The 20274-nt window shown below is 39.8% G+C and overlaps 1 protein-coding gene across 2 annotated transcripts in view; it reads right to left on the bottom strand.

Annotated features, from left to right (window-relative positions):
* The window catches only part of AFF4 (ALF transcription elongation factor 4), a 92839-nt gene extending 72914 nt beyond the window's left edge, over positions 1-19925 (bottom strand). Inside the window, exon 1 of one of the 2 annotated variants that reach the window (XM_079918963.1) lies at positions 18881-19925. The gene's annotated coding sequence lies outside the window, so the exon portion shown is untranslated. The remainder of the gene's footprint in view (positions 1-18880) is intronic. The other variant, XM_079918962.1, reaches the window with a different exon arrangement.
* Between the last annotated feature and the right edge of the window lie 349 nt (positions 19926-20274).

Below are 20274 nucleotides of genomic sequence, written 5' to 3' on the forward strand. Positions count from 1 at the left end.
TGGAGTATGAAACTGCCCTTTAACCATGCCATTTTCAATCCCAGGCATTATGAGTCTTTTTTAATTGTGCCACCAATCTGAGAAGTAAAAAAAAAAAATTATTCCAACGTTATTTGTTTATTTCATTCATTTAACAAATACATGAGCCTGTCTACTATGTCTAGGTACTGTCTTAGGAGCCAGAGATAAAACGGAGAATGACTCATGGTCTTTGACCTTATAAAGCTCATAGTCAACTGCTTTCTAGTCAATTTCTCCGATAGTTAAACCACACATCTTTTTCATGTCCTACTTAGCCATTCATATTTCTTCTCCTGTGAACTGCCTATTTACATCTTTTGCCCATTTTTCTATTAAAGTGATAGTCTTTTGATTATGTAATAACTATGCTTTCTCAACCTGCCCTATATCTTAGCTGAGGAATATAAGGTTAGGACTAAATCTTATGCTAAACTGCATCCTAATTCTACTGACCACCTCCTTCAAGTCGTCTGCCTCCTCTTTCAGGACCACTCCCAAACTAGGGGAAGGCCATGCCTAAACTCTCCTCAATCTAAGATGCAAACTTCACACTGTGGTTTTCAAAGTTTGTCAATGCTCTCCCCAAGTCTCTTGATTTGTTTCTGACTGGCTCTTTTTTTTTTTTTTAATTTATTTGTTTGGCTACGCCTGGGTCTTAGTTGCAGCACGTGGGATGTTCAGTTGCGGTATGTGGGATCTAGTTCCCTGACCACGGATCAAACTCGGGCCCCCTGCATTGAGAGCATGGAGTCTTAGCCACTGGACCACGAGGGAAGTCCCTCTGGCTGGCTTTTTGACTTTCACCTTGATCTGAATCTGTTTAGCCTCTCTGGAGTTTTCCATTCTTTATTTCTGTGGTCTAACTAAAATCAATCTAAATAAATAACTTTAAATGTCTATACTACAGATAATGTGCTATCTGTATCTTTACTTCTCAGTTACCTAGTATCTGAAGAGACTAAAAGTGAATTATACTATGGACTACATGGGACTGAGGTACTAAAGGAAGGAAAGGGCTGGCTTTGATAGGCAGCCTCTGCTACCCATTGCAGTTATTCTAAGTCTTATCCACCCACTACTAGCAGCTCTGTCCAAGTGAAACTGCATTTATAGCGGAACTGGACAAATTTGAAAGCGGTTATTTCTCAGTCATTTATATTTCTCTGAAGATCCTTGGGACCTCCTGGGGAGAAAATGGAAGGAAATGAGAGAGAGGTTAAGAATACCAATCTCAGGGAATTTCCTGGCAGTCCAATGGTTAGCACTCGGCACTTTCACTGCCGGGGCCCAGGTTCAATCCCTGATCCGGAAAGACACTGCAAGCCGTGCGGCGAAGCCAAAAAAGCAAAGAAAAAAAGAGAATAGCAATCTCAGAAGAGCATCAAAAATAACTCAGAGCATATGGTACATGTGCAGTAACTATATACTGGAAGAATATTTGGGGGAAAAAGGGATGTCCTCCCTTATTTCTCCATAATCAATATCAAAGAAGCTAAGGTATTAATTCGCAAAATGACCCTCTATTTCCTAACACACAGTTCTTCAAATCGTAGTGATTCAGGTGGTTTAGTTATAAGCAAAGACTATTGGATAATCTTGATGTAGAGTGGTATCCTTGCTAATAAAAACTCTCAAACATAAAACATCTAGTAACCAAAAACCAATACAGGCAATTACCTCTTTATTAACTTCTTAAATACCTTAACAAAGTAACGTAACTTCCAAACTTCAATTGAGCTGTAAACAGCTGAGGCACCATAATTTTATAAATGGGACAATTAGGGATACCTGCTGTTTAGTTGTGATTATATAACATACTAGACATATGATTTAGGCAAATAATCTCCCTAAACCTCAGTTTCGTCTATTATAAAATGTTCATACTAATCTAATGGTAAGGATTAGATGAGAGAACTATTTGAATGTAGTTGAGTATTTAACACTATACAAGAGGGCTTCCCTGGTGGCACAGTGGTTGAGAATCTGCCTGCCAATGCAGGGGACACGGGTTCGAGCCTGGTCTGGGAAGATCCCACATGCCGTGGAGCAACTGGGCCCGTGAGCCACAGCTACTGAGCCTGCGCATCTGGAGCCTGTGCTCCGCAACAAGAGAGGCTGCAATAGTGAGAGGCCCGCGCACCGCGATGAAGAGTGGCCCCCGCTTGCCACAACTGGAGAAAGCCCTCACACAGAAACGAAGACCCAACACAGCCATAAATAAATAAATAAATATTAAAAAAAAAAAAGTAAACACCTCACTTGTAACCAAATACAGCAAACAGCTAACATAATAAATAAATAAATAAATAAATAAATCCCACTATACAAGAATAAAGGGGGGACTTCCCTGGTGGTACAGTGGTTAAGAATCCGCCTGCCAATGCAGGGGACACAGGTTCGATCCCTGGTCCAGGAAGATCCCACACGCTGTGGAGCAACTAAGCCCGTGTGCCACAACTACCGAAGCCTGTGCGCCTAGAGCCTATACTTCCCAACAAGAGAAGCCACCACAATGAGAAGCCCACGCACTGCAACGAAGAGCAGCCCCTGCTCACCGCAACTAGAGAGAGCCCACGCGGAGCAACAAAGACCCAATCCAGCCATAAATAAATAAATATATATATATATTTAGGGAAAAAAAAAAGAAGTAACAGGAAGCCTGAATAGACCCATAACAAGTGAAGAGACTGAATTAGTAGTCCAAAAACTGCCTATAAATAGAAGCTCAGGACTGCATGGCTTCATTGCTGAATTCTAACGAACGTTTAAAGAACAATTAACACTAATCCTTCACAAACTCTTCCCAAACAATGGAGAAAGGAGGAAACTCCTTCCAATTCATTTTGTAAGGGCAATAGTACCCTGATATGAGAACCAAAGACAAAAGACATTACAAGAAAAAAACCTACAGATCAATAAAAAGCTTATTACATATACATAAAAATCCTCAACAAAATATTAACAAACCAAATCCAGCAATATTACAAAGGATTGTACACCATGACTAAGTGAGGAATGCAGGATTGGCTTAATATCCAAAAATCAATTAAAGTAATACACCATAACAACAGAATATAGGACAAAAACCAAATGACCATCTCAACGGATGGAGAAAATGCATCTGACAAGTTGCGACATCCCTTCTTGACAAAAACACTCAACAAACTATGAATAAAAGAGAAGGGGGCTTCCCTGGTGGCGCAGTGGTTGAGAGTCCGCCTGCCGATGCAGGGGACACAGGTTCCTGCCCCGGTCCGGGAAGATCCCACATGCCGCGGAGCGGCTGGGCCCGTGAGCCATGGCCGCTGAGCCTGCGCGTCCGGAGCCTATGCTCCGCAATGGGAGAGGCCGCAACAGTGAGAGGGCCCGTGTACCGCAAAAAAAAAAAAAAAAAAAAAAGGAAATTTCCTCAAGCTAATAAAGTGCATCTACAAGGAAAACACAGCTATCATATTTAATGGTGAGGGACTGAATACTTTTCCCCTAAGATCAAGAACAAGACAAGGATGTCCTTTCACCACTTCTATTCAATACTGTATGGAGGTTCTAGTCAGTCAATTAGGCAAGAAATAGAAATAAAAGATATCTGAGCTTGAAAGGAAAAGTAAAATGATGATGTTGTACATAGAAAACCATGAAGAATCCACTGAAAATCTGTTAGAGCTAATAAACGAGTTCAACAACATTGCATGATACAAGATCGATACACACACAAAAAAGGATTGTATTTCTGTACAGTAGCTATAAACAAACCAAAAATGAAATTAAGAAAACAATTCCATTTACAATATCATCAAAAGGAATAAAATACTTAGAAAAAAATTTAACAGAAGAACAGCAAAATTTACACTCTGAAAACTACAAAACATTACTGAAAGTAATTAAAGACCTAAATAAATGGAAACAATCCTATTCACAGAATGGAAAATTTATTAAGATGAAAATACTCCCTTAATTGATCTACAGTTTCTACAGAATCCCTATCAATATCCCAGCTGACTTCTTCACAGAAAGTGACAAGTTGATACTAAAATTCACATGGAAAGTCAAAGGATCCAGAACAGTCAAAACAACCTTGCAAAAGAACAAAGCTGGAAGACACACACTTCCCAATTTCAAAACTTACTACAAACCTATAGATCAAGAAAAGAGAACTGGGAGTCCAGAAATATACCACACTTTTTTTTTTTTTCCTGGCCGCATCACGCCTCATGCGGCATTGTAGTTCACTAACCAGGGGTCGAACCCATGCCCCCTGCAGTGGAAGCAGAGTCTTAACCACTGGACCACCAGGGAAGTCCCTATACCTCACATTTGTAACAGATTTTCCACAAGAATGCCAAGACAAACAACTCAGTCAAAAAATGGGAAAAGGATTTGAATAAGTTTTTCTCCAAGGAAAATATACAAATGGCCGATAAACACATGAAAAGATGCTAAACATCATTAGTCATTAGAGAAATGCAAATCAAAACTAAGAGATACAACATCACACCCATCAGGATGGCTATTATCAACAAATTAAAATTTAAAAAAACAAACAAAAAAAAGTGTTGGCAAAAATATGGAGAAATTAGAATACTTGTGCAGTGCTGGTAAAAATGTAAAATGGTGCAGCTGCTGTGGAAAACAGTTTGATGGTCACTCTAAGAGTATAACATAGAATTACCCTATGACCCAGCTATTATACTCTTATGTATATATGGCCAATGAAAGCAGGAACTCAAACAGGTAGTTGTATACACCATGTTCATAGCACCGTTATCCACAACAGTCAAGAGGTGGAAGCAACCCAAGTGTTCACCAACAGATGAATGGACAAACAAAATGTGGTATACACATAAAAGAAATATAATTCAGCCTTAAAAAGGAATGAAATTCTGACACATGCTACCATGGATGAAGCAGTCACTTACATGAGGTATGCAGAAAAGGCAAACTGATAGAGATAGAAAGTAGAACGGTGGTTGCAAGGGGCTGGGCATAAGAGGGAATAGGGAATTATCGTTTAATGGGTATGGAACTTCTGTTTAATGGGTATGGAACTTCTGTTTAGGATGATGAAAAAGTTCTGGAAATGGACAATGGTGATGGTTGCACAACACTGTGAATGTAAATAATGCCACTGAACTGTACATTTAAAATGACTGAAATGATAAATTTTGTTATGCATATATCACAATAAAAAAAATTACAGTACTCACAGTTCAAAAAAAAGTGTGCATTCCCAATGAACCAGAAATTCATCTCCTATAATCCCTTTAATAAAAACATGTATTAGTTTTATAACCTTTTAAAATTTAAAACTTCAAAAATAGTTTAAAGAGTAAAATGTGACCTTTAACTTGCCCCTTTCAAGTGTTCAGAACCTGTTACAATGGTTTTTTTTCAATTAGTATCTTAGAACTATCCTACTGAAAAATGAAGCCATTCAGCTACCAGATTATTAAATGATTTACACTCCAAAAGTCAAAATGAGACTTAAGCTAAGATTTCAATTATTTTAGAATCCAGTTTATTACAACTGCTATTAAACTGTAACTTTAAAATACACTATCTTAAAGCAAAAAGCCTTATAGGTAGAGAAATCCCTCTTGGCCTCATTTGGCAGGATTTCTCTACCCATGAGAGTCTGAAGAGGTCAGTTCCTACAAGGTAGGCAAACAGAGGTTGTACACCTGGAGATCAAAGCCAACAATAACAGAACATCAGGTCCCAAAATGGTGTTTTGCATAAAAGGACCTTTCACCCAAAGTTAGTCATGAGATTTCTATAGCCTTCAGGTTTAAAATAACATAGAAAAGGGACTTCCCTGGCAGTCCAGTGGTTAGGGCTCTGTGCTTCCAGTGGGGAGGTGGGGGGGGGTTGTTTGATTCCAGTTGGGGAACTAAGATTCCACGTGCTGTGCTGCGTGACCAAGAAAAAAAAAGGTAGTAAAAAACATGAAAGCAAAGATAATTCCATACCATTTTTGCTTTCTTCATCATATCTTTATACATTATCTAATTTCTCATAATCATGTTTCATGAATCACTTTCAACTAGGCCCTCAAAGTTTCCTGGAAATTTACTATCCTTCTCTGACGAATGCTCTTTCCTATTCCGCACAAGTATTTTCATGGAGTTCTATGACTCTTCCTCCTAGCTTCCATTCCACAAATGACCTTATCTTACTGAACAAAGATTACAAAGATTAAAGACCAGAGAGAAATCAACTATCAACTTTCAAACTATTAACATTGCATCCATTCTCTTCTTTCCTCTGGCTAAAAAAGAAAAAGCATCTCTCTATCAAAGAACAATTATGCCCATTTTGCTATCTTCTCCTAGATCTTTATCAGTTACTGCCTTCTCTCCAGCAACTTCAACTTTTCTCTCTTTAATGAATCCCTTCCATCATCATTCAAATATATTCTTCTTTAAAAAAAAAAAAAAAAGTCTTCCCTGATCCCATAGATCTCTCCAGCTATTACTCTATCTCTCCTCTACTCTCCTTCACAGCCAAAAGGACTCTTGGTGATTCCCCACTCTCTCTGCAACCATTTGTTTGTTAAAAAGTGACCCAAAAACGTGTAAGGAGCAATATAGTGAACACTTGTGTTACCCATGAACCACCTTGGGAAATACAGCACTGCCAATATAGTGGAAGGCTACTGTGTACCCCTCCTGGATCACATCTCCTATGCTCCCTTCCCCTTCAAGAGATAGCCACTATTCTGATTTTGGTGTATACTTTTACTATGTATGTATCCCTAAGTAAGACATTGAATTGTTCTGCATATTTTTCAACCTTTAAAAAGGGTACACTTTAAAGACTCTGAGCCTTTTAAATTCTCAGCATTATGTTGAGGTTAATCCATCATGATACATGTTGCTGTAGTTCATTTATTTTCACTACTGTGTATCCACACAATTTACTTATCCACTCTCCAGATGATGGATATTTAGGTAGTTTCCCCTTTCTCTGCCATTACAAACAATGCTGTAATTATCTTTTTTTTTAATAAATTTATTTATTTATTTATGGCTGCGTTGGGTCTTTGTTGCTGTGTGCGGGCTTTCTCTAGTTGCAGAGAGCAGGGGCTACTCTTCGTTGTGGTGCACAGGCTTCTCATTATGGTGGCTTCTCTTGTTGCAGAGCATGGGCTCTAGGCATGCGGGCTTCAGTAGTTGTGGCACATGGGCTCAGTAGTTGTGGCTTGTGGGCTCTAGAGCGCAGACTCAGTAGTTGTGGTGCACGGGCTTAGTTGCTCCGCGGCATGTGGGATCTTCCCGGAACAGGGCTCAAACCCGTGTCCCCTGCAATGGCAGGCGGATTCTTAACCACTATGCCACCAGGGAAGTCCCTGTAATGATCATTTTTATACACTTCTCTTTGTACCAGCGAGTGAGAGTTTTCCTGGAAGAGACACCTACAAGTGGAATTGCCAGGTTGCAGGGAATGAGCATCTTCAATTTTAATTGATATACACAAACTGCTTTCCAAAATATATCCAATCACTATTCCACATTGTTTCCAACCTCCCAACATTGTTTCCAACTTCCCACACTCCACTCCTTGCCAAGATCACACTGATTTGCAAGTTGCTAAATTCAACAGACACTATCATTTTAGTTGACCTACTGCTCAACATATTCAGCCACTAATGGCTCCTTAATATATTTTTGGCTTCTATAACCCCAGCCCTCCCAGTTTTCCTAGCACCTCTGGCTTCTCCCATTCTATCTACCAGACTTCTTAAAAATTGGTGCTCCTCTGCACTCAGCCACAGGTCTTATTCAGACTCTGATTAAGTCTACATTCTTTCCCTACATTCTCATGGCTTAAAATACCATCTATATGTCTATAATACAAATACCAAAATATACTCCACATCAAGCCTGTTTGATCATGTCCTTTGACTGAGGAATATCAATCTTAATACATCCAAAATTGATTTCTTGATCTCTTTTCCCTACCGCCAACAACTTCTGCTCTAGTGATCCTCATCCTACCAACCACCTGCTCTTGCTGAACACTCCCTTCAACCTCTCTCCACATCCACTCCATAACCATGGCCTCCAAAATATGTTTTGAATTTATCAGTTCCCTTCCTTCTCCACTGCCACTGTTCAAAACAAGCCATCATTTTACCTCAGACTTGGACAAATGCTACAGCCTTCTAATTGGGACTCCTAGTTCCCCTCATCTCTCTCTAATCCATATTTCATACAGCAGCTAAAGTGATCTTTTTAAAAAAAAAATAAATTTATTTTATTTGTTTATTTATTTTTGGCTGTGTTGGGTCTTCGTTGCTGCGCGTGGGCTTTCTCTAGTTGTGGCGAGTGGGGGTTACTCTTCATTGTGGTGCGCGGGCTTCTCACTGCTGTGGCTTCTCTTGTTGCAGAGCACAGGCTCTAGGCGCACGGGCTTCAGTAGTTGTGGCTCGCGGGCTCTAGAGAGCAGGCTCAGTAGTTGTGGCACACAGGCTTAGTTGCTCCGCAGCATGTGGGATCTTCCCGGATCAGGGCTCGAACCCGTGTCCCCTGCATTGGCAGGCGGATTCTTAACCACTACACCACCAGGAAAGCCCTAAAGTGATTTTTTTTTTTAAGTGATCTTTTTAAAACACAAACCAGATCATTTCACTCAACCCCTGCTTTAAAAATTTTAGTAAGCTTTCCACTTGCCTTAGGATAAACTTTAAGGTACTTAACATGGCCTTCAAAGCCAGGATTTGACTTTCTACCGATGTGACTCCTGCCTATCTCATCAGATTTATTTTATATCTCACTGCCCTCCCCTCCCAGCTCCCACCAAGGGCCTTTTTTAGGCTTCTTGAACTGTGGCGCTCTTTCCAGCTTAAAAAAATTCATGTAGACAATTCCTGTTTCCTTCAGAGTACCTGATCACAATTAAGATAATAATCAGGGAACGTGCTTGTTTTTCAGCATTGCATACCTAGAACATAACCTAGTAGAAAATCAGTTAAATGAGTAAACTAATGAACTTCACAACTTGGTTAGAAAGTAGAGGTTCTCTCATTTACTAGGGGTTATCTCATTTACTACCTCATTTCCTGCGTTCAATATATTATCACCAAATAAAGCATTAATATTGATACTAAATGAATTCGGTTGTTTTTAAAGCAATTTCTCTAAAAGAGTTTATCTAAAAGAAAAAAAACAACATATGTACAAGAAAAAAAAAACACTTGTACAGAAATGATCAATTTCTATTTTTACTTAAAACCTACACTCTCAAATGTTCACCAAATACAAGTGCTAGACTGTAAAATCTCATAATCATACTTGGCAAACTGAGACGGTATAAAAACTGAGTGTTTCAGTAACAACACCCAGAAAGAAATGATCTGTTCAAAAGAGTACTTCAAGACTGCTTTCATTTATAGTACCTGAGGAAGCCAAGAGAAAATAACACACGTCAAAAAGGCAAAATAAAGGCAATTTTATTACTTAAAATGCATATAGCAAATTAAACAAAAGTTAAAAAGCATTACACAGCAAAGGTTCTTTAGAGTTTACACTAAAAAGGAATTATTTCTGATTAATTTCATCTTCATCTGCATATGTGGAAGACAAGTGATAATAAAGTATCTGGGTTTCCTAAAATATATTTACTGTCTTAGAATATTACAAAAAAGGTTAGAGAGAAAACGTTAATGTACTGAATGAAGAAGGCGTATACTCAAAGCTTGTGAACTTAAATTAGCCCCTATCCTAATTACCCTAACTTCTTGTTAATAAGGTTCTATTAAAATGTAAATAAGCATATTGCTTTAAAAGGTAGTTAAGGTCATTTAAGGCTATTGCTCTTTAATCACGGAATACAAATTTATATATTAAATGAGTTATTATGGCAGAGAGAATATTTACTTTGAAAAATCAATTTATAAAGTGATAAGAGTAAACCTATTGTCAAACTATTTTCTAATTCAGACTTGTAACATATTTAAACAGAACTCAGAAGATTCTGAAGGCTTTATAACTCTGATTTTAAAATCTGTCTCTTCAGCATAGACCAATATTATATATACGGTACAACGTTAATACTGTAGTTAACCAGGGCATATGTTGTGTCACACACTGCACTAAGGCTAAGGATATAAAAATAAAAATTACCCATGATCTCCAAGATTTCATTGCAGCTAGACCAACTACAGAAAGGTGGCAGGAGGATAGGAGGAGGGAAGGGAAGGAAGAAGAGGAAGGGAGGGAAGTTAGTTCTGAGCAGAAAGAATACCATGTGGGACAGCCCTGAAGAGAGAACATAGCATACACCCAGGGAATAGAGATAGATCAAGAGTAGTTGGAAAATAGGATTGGGGGAGTACAAAATGAAAGGTAAGACTGTTGAAATACATGGGATCAGACTAGACCTGTGGGTTTGTTTCTGAAATCTGAAAGACATAGGATACCTTTCCAGAGAAAATTAATATCTCCCAGATCTTGAGTGATGACCTTTTAAAAATTATAATATTAAGAATCTGGTATGGATATAAAATTACGTATGAACTCATTATGTTATATAGCTCTTATGTAACCGTAACACTAAAACAACTTTAAAAAATTAAATACAAAACAAAAATTTAAATAACACTAGTGGGACTTCCCTGGTGGTCCAGTGGCTGGGACTCCATGCTTCCACTGCAGGAGGCACGGGTTCCATCCCTGGTCAGGGAACTAGGATCCTGCATGCCACGCAGTGCAGGCAAAATAAATAAATAAATAAAATGCTAATGTAACAGATTATGTTGTTTTACATAAACTAGACCAATGATGTATTCAATCCTGGAAATATGTAGTCTCAGGTCTAGTTTTATACACACACACACACACACACACAATTTTTTTTTTTCGGCTGTGCCGCGTGGCTTGTGGGATCTTAGTTCACCGACAAGGGATTGAACCCGGGCCCTTGTCAGTGAGAGCGCAGAGTCCTAACCATTGGACCACCAGGGAATTCTCATAGTCCTATATTTTTAAACCACTTCTGTAATTTGACTTCAATAACAGTAGTGCATAAAATGCTTATAAATATGTAAAACTAAACAGATTTAATAACTGCAAATGTTTATTTGCTAATTTAGGGAAATACAACCTTATATATACTACCATACCAGCTAGCGGTCCTTATATGTCAGTTTTAAAGAGGCCAACTTGTTAACTCTGGCAATCTTTCTTGTTCATTTGTGGTTCAGTACCTTAATGAAAACTACATTAAATGTGTATCTAGTATAATCACTGCTGAAGTTTGGAATAAAACACACACACTGCAAACAAACTGTTTCACGTTGATTAATTACAAGATGGGATCTACCAGATACATCTCACAGTGAAAATATGATACTAAATACTAAGCCGGGGTTTGGCCTGCCTATACTAACATATACCATGAAATGATCTAATTTAACTCACCATCTTTCCCTGTCTGAGCATCATCAGTACAATGCTTTATGAGTTGGCACAAACACAATAATAAACAAAATCTAAACACAGCAACAAACTCCCAAGGGATTACTTGGCTATAAAGCAGTCCTTTAGAAGTTACATAAAACTCATTAATGTACAAGAATGCCCAGTTAGAAAAATACTACAGAAAATACAACATTACTAAGGAGTTCTAAGAGAAGTGAATTTGCAGTTTAGAGGGGGAAAAAAATCACTTTGGTACAGGATGAAGTAGATTATAAGGAAACAAATGAGAAGAATCCAGGTAAGAAATGAAAGCCTAGATTAAGGCAGTAATAGTAGGAGTGTTGATAATGTAGATAAAGGGTTTGGATTCAAAGATGTTAAGGAGGTAGAATCTTGGGGCCAGACAGATGTGAGATGTAAAATGGAGGAATCAAGGACAACTTGCAGGTTTCTAGAAAAAACAATGATAGTGGTACATCCTCCAAGGCAAGGAAAATAGCAGAATTTAAGGGTGAGGGGATTGAGAAGTAGCAGAATCAACACTTACAGGGACTATTTGATCATCTTCTACTCTCACCTCACTCACTCCCAGCTTTCCTCAAAATTCTCTCCCCCATTCACATAGCTGTACTAAGAGCAACCATGTTACAATGTAACCTATAGTGTGATCCTACCTGCAGGGTACAGTTGACAGATAAAGTCTGAATCCTTAACTAAAGCTACACCAATATGCAGACTCCACCTGTTTTATTTATATCTCTATATGTATATGTAAATGGGTATGTACACACACATATGTATACACACATGTATACCCACATTTATACATACATACACACAGAGATATGTATATATACATATACATATATACACACACACACACAATCAAACAAAAAATCCCCTAACAACCACCATAGTAAATAGGACCTTGTAACTAACTGCTCAACCCTAAGGCAATCCTCATACTCAAATATCCACTAAGGGCCATTTGATCTGCTAAGACAAAAGTTGACAAACTGTTTTAAAGCCACAAAGTAAATATTTTAGGCTTCACAGGCCATAAAGTTAGGACTACTTAACTCTGCCAGTGTATCAGCAAAAGCACCTACATACAATACATAAACAGATGGGTGTGTTGTCTGTGCTCTAATAAAACTTTATTCATGGACACTGAATTTTGAGTTTCCTATAATTCTCACATACCACAAAATATTCTTCTTTTGACTTTTTCCCACCATTTTAAAAAAATGTAAAAACCATTCTTAGCTCTCAGGCCATACAAAAGCAGGCAGCATTGGGCCTACTAACCTTAGTGTGTCAACCCTTGTGCTAAGGTAACACAGAACTGCCCTCTCCTTTCTTTCAAATGTCCTCTAAGTGTCAGAAAAGGAAAATCTTTCTAGTGGACAGAATTGAAAATCTTCATTTGGCTGCCAAAGAACTCACTCCATTTGCAAGGAAGTAAGTCAACAAATGAAGCCCCATGCAATTTGCTGGTTCTATCATTTACCTTCTACTGTACCTGTCCAGCAAGATACGGTGTTAAGTTTCGGAACAATGATACCTTCCTCTTCCCTCCCCTCATAAGAGTTTTTAGCTATTTTTTTTTTTCCTACCACTGTGTATCAGTTATGCTGGGGATGGTTAAATTCAGTACTTAGTCCACAATTTTCAAACATGTGACAAAGCATAGCTAGGCCTGATTAACAAAGAGCATCACCTTTAGAATCTGGACTCAGAGAACAATGACCTCTGGATGTGGTAAGTAGATATGAATTTGGGTTGTTTCCATAGAAGAGATGAGAGTGTTTGCTGGTATATAGAGATAGTGAGATTATGTTAAAGAAAATATTTAATATATATAAGAAAAGTAGGACTCTGTGTGGGTGCGCTCAATAATAGCCATGGAATGAATGAACTGGACAACTATGTTTTAGAGTGTCCTTTACTCCTCTTCTTTCTGGGATGTAGCCCGCTAGCCAGAGCTGTGGTCCAGAGCTGGACCTATAACCTAACGAGTCCCTTTCCTGAGATTTGAGACTGAGAATCAGGTCAGTCTCTCTGATGGCAGAAACTATAAGATTTAAAACTCAAAAGATATTAGTAAGTGTTAAAAACTGACCTGCAGCAAGAAAGAACTAACTGAACACACAAAGAGTATCTTGTGTGAAAAAAAAAAAAAAAAGAGTATCTTGTGAGACATAAAGAGATACTCTTGACCACATATGGAGTCCCTGGATCTAGCTGTTCCTGAGTTCCAGCTGTCCTCCTATGGCTTGATTGCCTTTCTGAGAATTCACAGGATACCCGTATGTTTCCAAAAAATTCTTCTTTTTGCTTCAGTTAGGTATGTGTCGCTCTCCTAACTAAAACAGAGTACCTACTGGACAATCTAAACAGGGATATTCAGTTGGATCAAAGAGTTCTGGTGAGTTTAAAACACTTAAGGATGGTAGCTACAGCAACAAAAATGGAAGAAATCACCAGGAAGAGTGAAAAGAGGTGGTCAAGGTGGAAATTCATAAGTATCAATATGATTAGCAGAGAATTAAGAGTCTGCAAAGAAGCAGCTAGTAGTAAGAAAGGCAGGAAAGGGACAGTCACAAAAGTCAAGGAAAAAAAAACAGTATCAAGGAGACAATGGTTAACAATGTCAAGTATAGAAAGAGGTAAAGGAGTAAGCAATGATTATACAATTTGTCAATGTACAAGTCACAGGTGGCCCTGATAAGAGTTATTTCACTGGCATGCTAGGATGAGAAGCCAGATTGAAGGTTTAAGAATACACAGGAAGTACACAACTCTACCTATGAAGTACTATTCCCATTGAAAAAAAAACATTCAAGCCTGAATCGGAGCAAGCTTCTAGAGGTAACTACCAATTTACAGGAAAAACTGTGGACAGAAGAACATATTACATGAAACCAAAGGGATGCAATCAGCAAAATCCAGACTGTGAGAAATCTCATAGGGCAAAAGCTTGGTTTCTTTCACAAACCAATTGTATAGGAACAAGAACAAAAAGACAGAAAGAAAAGAGGGTTGAGACACACATCAACACAATAAAATGTATGAACCTTATTTGTATCCTAATTCAGACAAACTGTTAAAACAAAACGAAAACTGTAATCGAGGAAATTTGAACACCGACCAGAATATGTGATGATATTAAGGAATTAGTGTTAATTTTTTTAGTAAAATCTTAAATTGGATTATTATTTTAATTCTTAGAGATATACAATAAAATAGTATAACACAGTCTTTATTCTACTAGTGAGTCTTCACTGATTGTGCTCAAAGTCATCCAGCCTGCTACAGTCCCATAGTTAGCTGCATAACAAATATTAAGAGAGATACAAAGCGATACAGGGATTCAAAGGAGATAAGTCACTATTGGGGTAGGGAATCAAGCAAAACTTAAGGCAATGGTATTTGCACTGTGCCTTAAAAGATGATGAAATGTTAAGAGACAAGGAACAAGACAGGAAAAGTGATATTCCAGATGGAAGAAATGATAGCAATTGGAAAGAGGTGGGAAGGCCTATCTATGAAGAGTATTGACTCTACTCACCTTTCCATAAAACTGTCCCTACCCTAGTGATGACAAGAAAAGGAAAAGTCAAAGTGAAACATCATAACCCACTAGGCAGCTCCAAGTTGACAAAATCATGGGAGACCCATTCAGGCCCAAAGCAGACAGAGGAAGCCCAGTTCCAGAACAGATCACGACAGTATCTGGGTAGCCAAACCATACCGGCTTTCCAGAGTAATCTATTCATGTCAATCTCTGGGTGTGGGGAGTTACTGCAAGTAGGGGTGCTCTCCTTACACCAAAGGGAAAAGTAGCAAGGTAACAGGTCAGGTTAGCTTTAAGCAATTTTTACTCACTGACTACACCTTATTTCACAATTAACTGAGACTAGCAAACACCCTCCCAGAAATCAATATAATTGTTCCAACTTTTCAGAGAAAATAAAAAAGGAAATGGGAAAACCATAATGAAGACTGGGGGTTCAAAAGCTGGAAATCCTTTACATTATACAGGAAAGTTTTTATAGTAAGTTATCTGTAGAAGAGAGCTGAAATAAAAAATAAAATCTACCATATGATCCAGCAATCCCACTCTTGGGCATATATCTGGACAAAACTATAATTCAAAAAGATATATGCACCCCTATGTTCATAGCAGCACTATTCACAATAGCCAAGACATGGAAACAATCTAAATGTCCATTGACAGATGAATGGATAAAGAAGATGTGGTACATACATACAATGGAATACTACTCAGCCATAAAAAAGAACAAAATAATGCCATTTGCAGCAACATGGATGCAACTAGAGATTATCATTCTAAGTAAGGTAAGTCAGAAGGAGAAAGACAAATACCGTATGATATCACTTATATATGGAATCTAAAATATGGCACAAATGAACCTATCTACAAAACAGAAACAGACTCAAAAGACATAGAGAACAGACAGGGGGGCAGGGGATGGACTGGGAGTTTGGGGTTAGTAGATGCAAACTATTACATACAGAATGGATAAACAAGGTCACACTGCATAGCACAGGGAACTATGTTCAATATCCTGAGATAAACCATAATGGAAAAGAATATAAAAAAGAATGCATATATGTATATAACTGAGTCACTTTGTTATACAGTAGAAATTAACACAACACTGTAAATCAACTATCTTTCAATAAAAAATTTTAAAAAAGTAAAATAAAATCAAATCTAAGTTATCAATTTTTATAATACACACTGCATTTCTGGGTCACTGTCCAGGTGTGCCTTCGATATTTAAGACTACCTCTTTGGGGACTTCCCTGGTGGCGCAGTGGTTAAGAATCTGCCTGCCAATGCAGGGGACACGGGTTCAAGCCCTGGCCCAGGAAGATTCCACATGCCGTGGAGCAACTAAGCCCGTGCGCCACAACTACTGAGCCTGCACTCTAGAGCCCGCGAGCCACAGCTATTGAGCTCGCGTGCCACAACTACTGAAACCTGCGCACCTAGAGCTACAAGAGAAGCCACGGTAATGAGAAGCCTGGTACCGCAACAAAGGGTAGCCACCGCTAGCAGCAACTAGAGAAAGCCCGCGCACAGCAATGAAGGCCCAACACAGACATAAATAAATAAATAAATAAATTTATATTAAAAAAAAGACTACCTCTTTGATTTTTATGAAAAATACTATGAAGAGAAGGCCTCATACATTTTGGACTTCATTCTAAACCAGTAGGTGGCCACAAAAGAATACCTGTTTTCTTTGTTCCTCTCAGGTACACATAAAACCATGACATTTACCTTAACTCTTAAAAAAAATGTAAGATACATAATTTTAGAAGGCTTCACCTTCTGTCATCTTCTGTAGCTGATAGCTACTTTTTCCCCTACAAATAAATACTGATCACTTGCTCATACAGCTTTTTTTTTTTAAGAGTACCCTTTTGTGAAATCTTGGGTTGGATATCACATTCAAATTCAACCTAGTAATTGTATAAAATACTGGGAAGGACACAAAGAGGTATAAATATAGTTCTTGCTCTAAAGACATGACAGACCTATAAAAAAATTACAATACAAAGCAGAATGCATCAACTGTCACAAAGGGGGTACAGTATCTCAAGAGCACAGAGAAGGGAATGTACATCATCTGACAAGAAGAAACTGAAGCTGAATGAAAATATGCTATCTTTAAGAATGCTTAATTACACAGCTTCAAAGCACTGTAGAATCACCTTTACACCTCAAAACTGTAGACCATTTTCGAATAATCACAGCTAAGCTCTTTTTTTTTAAATCAAACAGTAAAAGTTTGGTCACTCACAAACATCCTATCTTGCCTCCACTTGACACAGAATTTTATTTAAAGCAAAATCTGCCTACTGTTCCAGTAGAGCTAACAAAAACCAAAGCCGTCAGCCTGCAAGCCACCACAAACTGAATGAAAATGCTGGTGTTAAAAAAAAAAATTTTTTTTTATTGCCTCAGGTAAGTTAATGCTAAAAGATAATTTAAAATAACTTCTTAAGATTTTTTTTTAATGTTTGGAGACTGAAGGAGGCATTGATGAATGAGTAAAATAAACCTGAGCAATTTAAAGAAGCCAGCTTTGTTAAAAACCAGATGGCCACTTGCCAACACTTCTTCATACACGTAAAACCAAAGATGATTCTAGGCAAGATTCACAGGCCACAGAGGCTCTTTATTAAATGTCAAATTAAGAAAGTTCTCATATTTCAATTTTGATAAGTTAAAGGACAATTAAATAAAAGGAGCACTTTACAAAGCTTTGCAGAATCAATATGGAAACAAAGCTTTGCGCTTTTAACATCTGAACCCTCAAAAACAAGACATTTTAAACGTCACATTTACAAACATCCTATTCACAAGGAACTATCGCTTAGATTCTGTAAGGAAAAACAGTGGTAACTGGAAAAGGGACTGGCCTTAGTTTAAAATCTCCAACAGGCCAGCTGAAAAGAAATCGCACAATTCTTAATTGCAAGTGACCGGGAGAACCCTAAATCGAACTCTTCGTCTTAGTTTGAACTCCATACAAAAGCATTTCAGATTTGTATCTTTGTACAAATTTGCACCTTTGTATCATTCCTACAAATGATACCGTTTGTGAAAGAAAAGGCAATAAGGATACAACTCAAACTCCTATATCCCATGATCCATCCTCAAAGAGTGGAAGGAACAGCAAAGTGGAAGGAACAAAGCACTGACGTCAATTACGAGATTAACCCCGGGCACAGGCAGCTGGAGAAAAGGCCTACACATCAATATCCAAATGCAAGGTATCGGGGTAACTAGCTAACCGATTCTGAAGTTATGGGGGGGTATTCAAGTATTACACCCCCACATTCCCATTTTTAGTCAACCCCCTTCGCCAGTCGAAGGCGGAAATTTTTTTCCTCTTTTTTTTTTTTTGCGGGGGGGGGCGGGGAGGAGGGGGAGGAGGAGGAGGAGGAGGAGGAGGAGGAGGAGGAGGTGGTGGAGGAGGAGGTGGAGGAGGACGTACGCAGGATCGCGAGAAGGAAAGCGAGAACTAGTTGGGTAATGATAGCCAGAACCTAGGCCTATTTTCTCTTTAACTAGAAATAACTTGAAATTGAGAAGGGTATTAAAAAGTAACAGATCAGTTGATGGAATTTCTGAGGGAAGGAATGGATTAATGGACGAAAGGGGAAAGGAAAAACAGTGCAAAGACTGATTTCTGGTAATTTTTGTTAGGACTGGGTTAGCCTTTTTAATTAATTTGTATTTTTGAGGGTCGGGGGTGGAACGCGAAGACGAGGGAAGCCGTCTCGAGCAGCCCTAGCCCGAAGGGTCTCTCCGGGCCCCCAAACGGACCCTGTCCTCCCCTCCCCCCAGCCCCTCCCCGCGGCCGGGCCCGGCCCTCAGTCCGTCTGTCTGCTCTTCTCACCTCCAGTCCCGGCTCCGCTAGGCCCGAACCATTTCCCGGCTGCGGCAGAGGCGGCGCCGGGCCTGCACCTTCACCGGACGCGCATTCAAACCCGCTCGGGGGGCGGCGACAAACTGCCAAGGGCGAGGAGCTCCGGGCGGCGGCGGGGGTTCGGCAGGTCTCGAAAAGCGCAGGCGGCGGCGGTGGCGACGCACCTCACACAGTACAGGCGGAGGTTCCGCCCCGCTCCATGACTGTCGAGCCCAGACCGGGACGGCTGGCTGAGGAGGCAGGGGCGGGCTGACGAGGACCTGGCACAGGGATCCCCCGCCCCGTCCGCTGGCGGCGGCAGCGACGGCGCTCGACTCCCGCAACCAGGACAGTGACTGACGCAGCGGCCGCGCCACCCATGTGACCAGGCCCGGGCGGGGACGAGGCGTCACGTGGCGACGCCGCGCCCCTCCCCGTCAGAAAAGCGGAGGGTTGCGGATCCTACAGCGCCGGGAGGTGACGCTGGAGGTGGTGACGTGCTCCGACGACGCCGGGCTGGCCGGGTACTGGCCCAGGTGGCCTAGGTCCGAGCTCCTGAGCCCGGCGGCCGCGTCTGACAGGGCGGGACCGGCAGGATCGGGCCTCCACACTTCGCGCGCGCACGCTTCACGCGCGCACACTTCGGCGCGCACACCCTCCAGCGCGTAGCCGCTAGCGAGGTTCAGAAGGGCGGGGCCGGGTGGAGCCGGATCTACTAGTTCTGGGGCTCAGGAGGTCAGGCAGTCCGCCCCTCCTGAGGGTGTGGTCGAAGCCCGCAGGCCGGTGGTGCGGTGCTGCCGTCGAAGACCGGAGTCAGTGCGGCGGCCCTCGACAGGTCCGGTCGGAAAAGGAAGTCCGCTGGGAATTTCTCTGCAGGAGGCCGCCTAGAACCTCGCTTGAACTTCTCAGACGAAGCCAAGCCAGCCCTTTTTCTTGATCATCTAAACATCTTCTACTGTTAATACTTCTTTTCAAGATATCATTCCGAACACTTTTCTTCAGTTCTTAACATCCTGCCAGTCAGGGCAAACTATAATTTAATTGAGAGTAAAGCCATAGTTATAGATTAGACAGGATTTTCAAAGGGTCTCATAGAACCCAGTACGGTAACTGTCCAGAGAAACTACTTTGGGTTCATTTTTTTGGAAAACACTTTATAATTTCCTGCTTCTTATCTGTTTTCTTTCCATGAAGGAGCCTCATGAAGGTGTTTTTTTCACTCTCTACTAATTTTGAAGCAAGCATTTAAAAGATTTTTTAAAATAAAATTCAAGGATTTTGAGGAACTTTATGATAAACTATAAAGAGTGTGCATATGAAAATGTTTTTATTAGCCCTAAAAGCTGGTAATTCATCAGCAGCAATAGTAGTATAATATTTTTCTT

The sequence above is a fragment of the Stenella coeruleoalba genome (genome assembly GCF_951394435.1).
Source record: "Stenella coeruleoalba genome assembly, chromosome: 3".
Taxonomy (NCBI): Eukaryota; Metazoa; Chordata; class Mammalia; order Artiodactyla; family Delphinidae; genus Stenella; species Stenella coeruleoalba.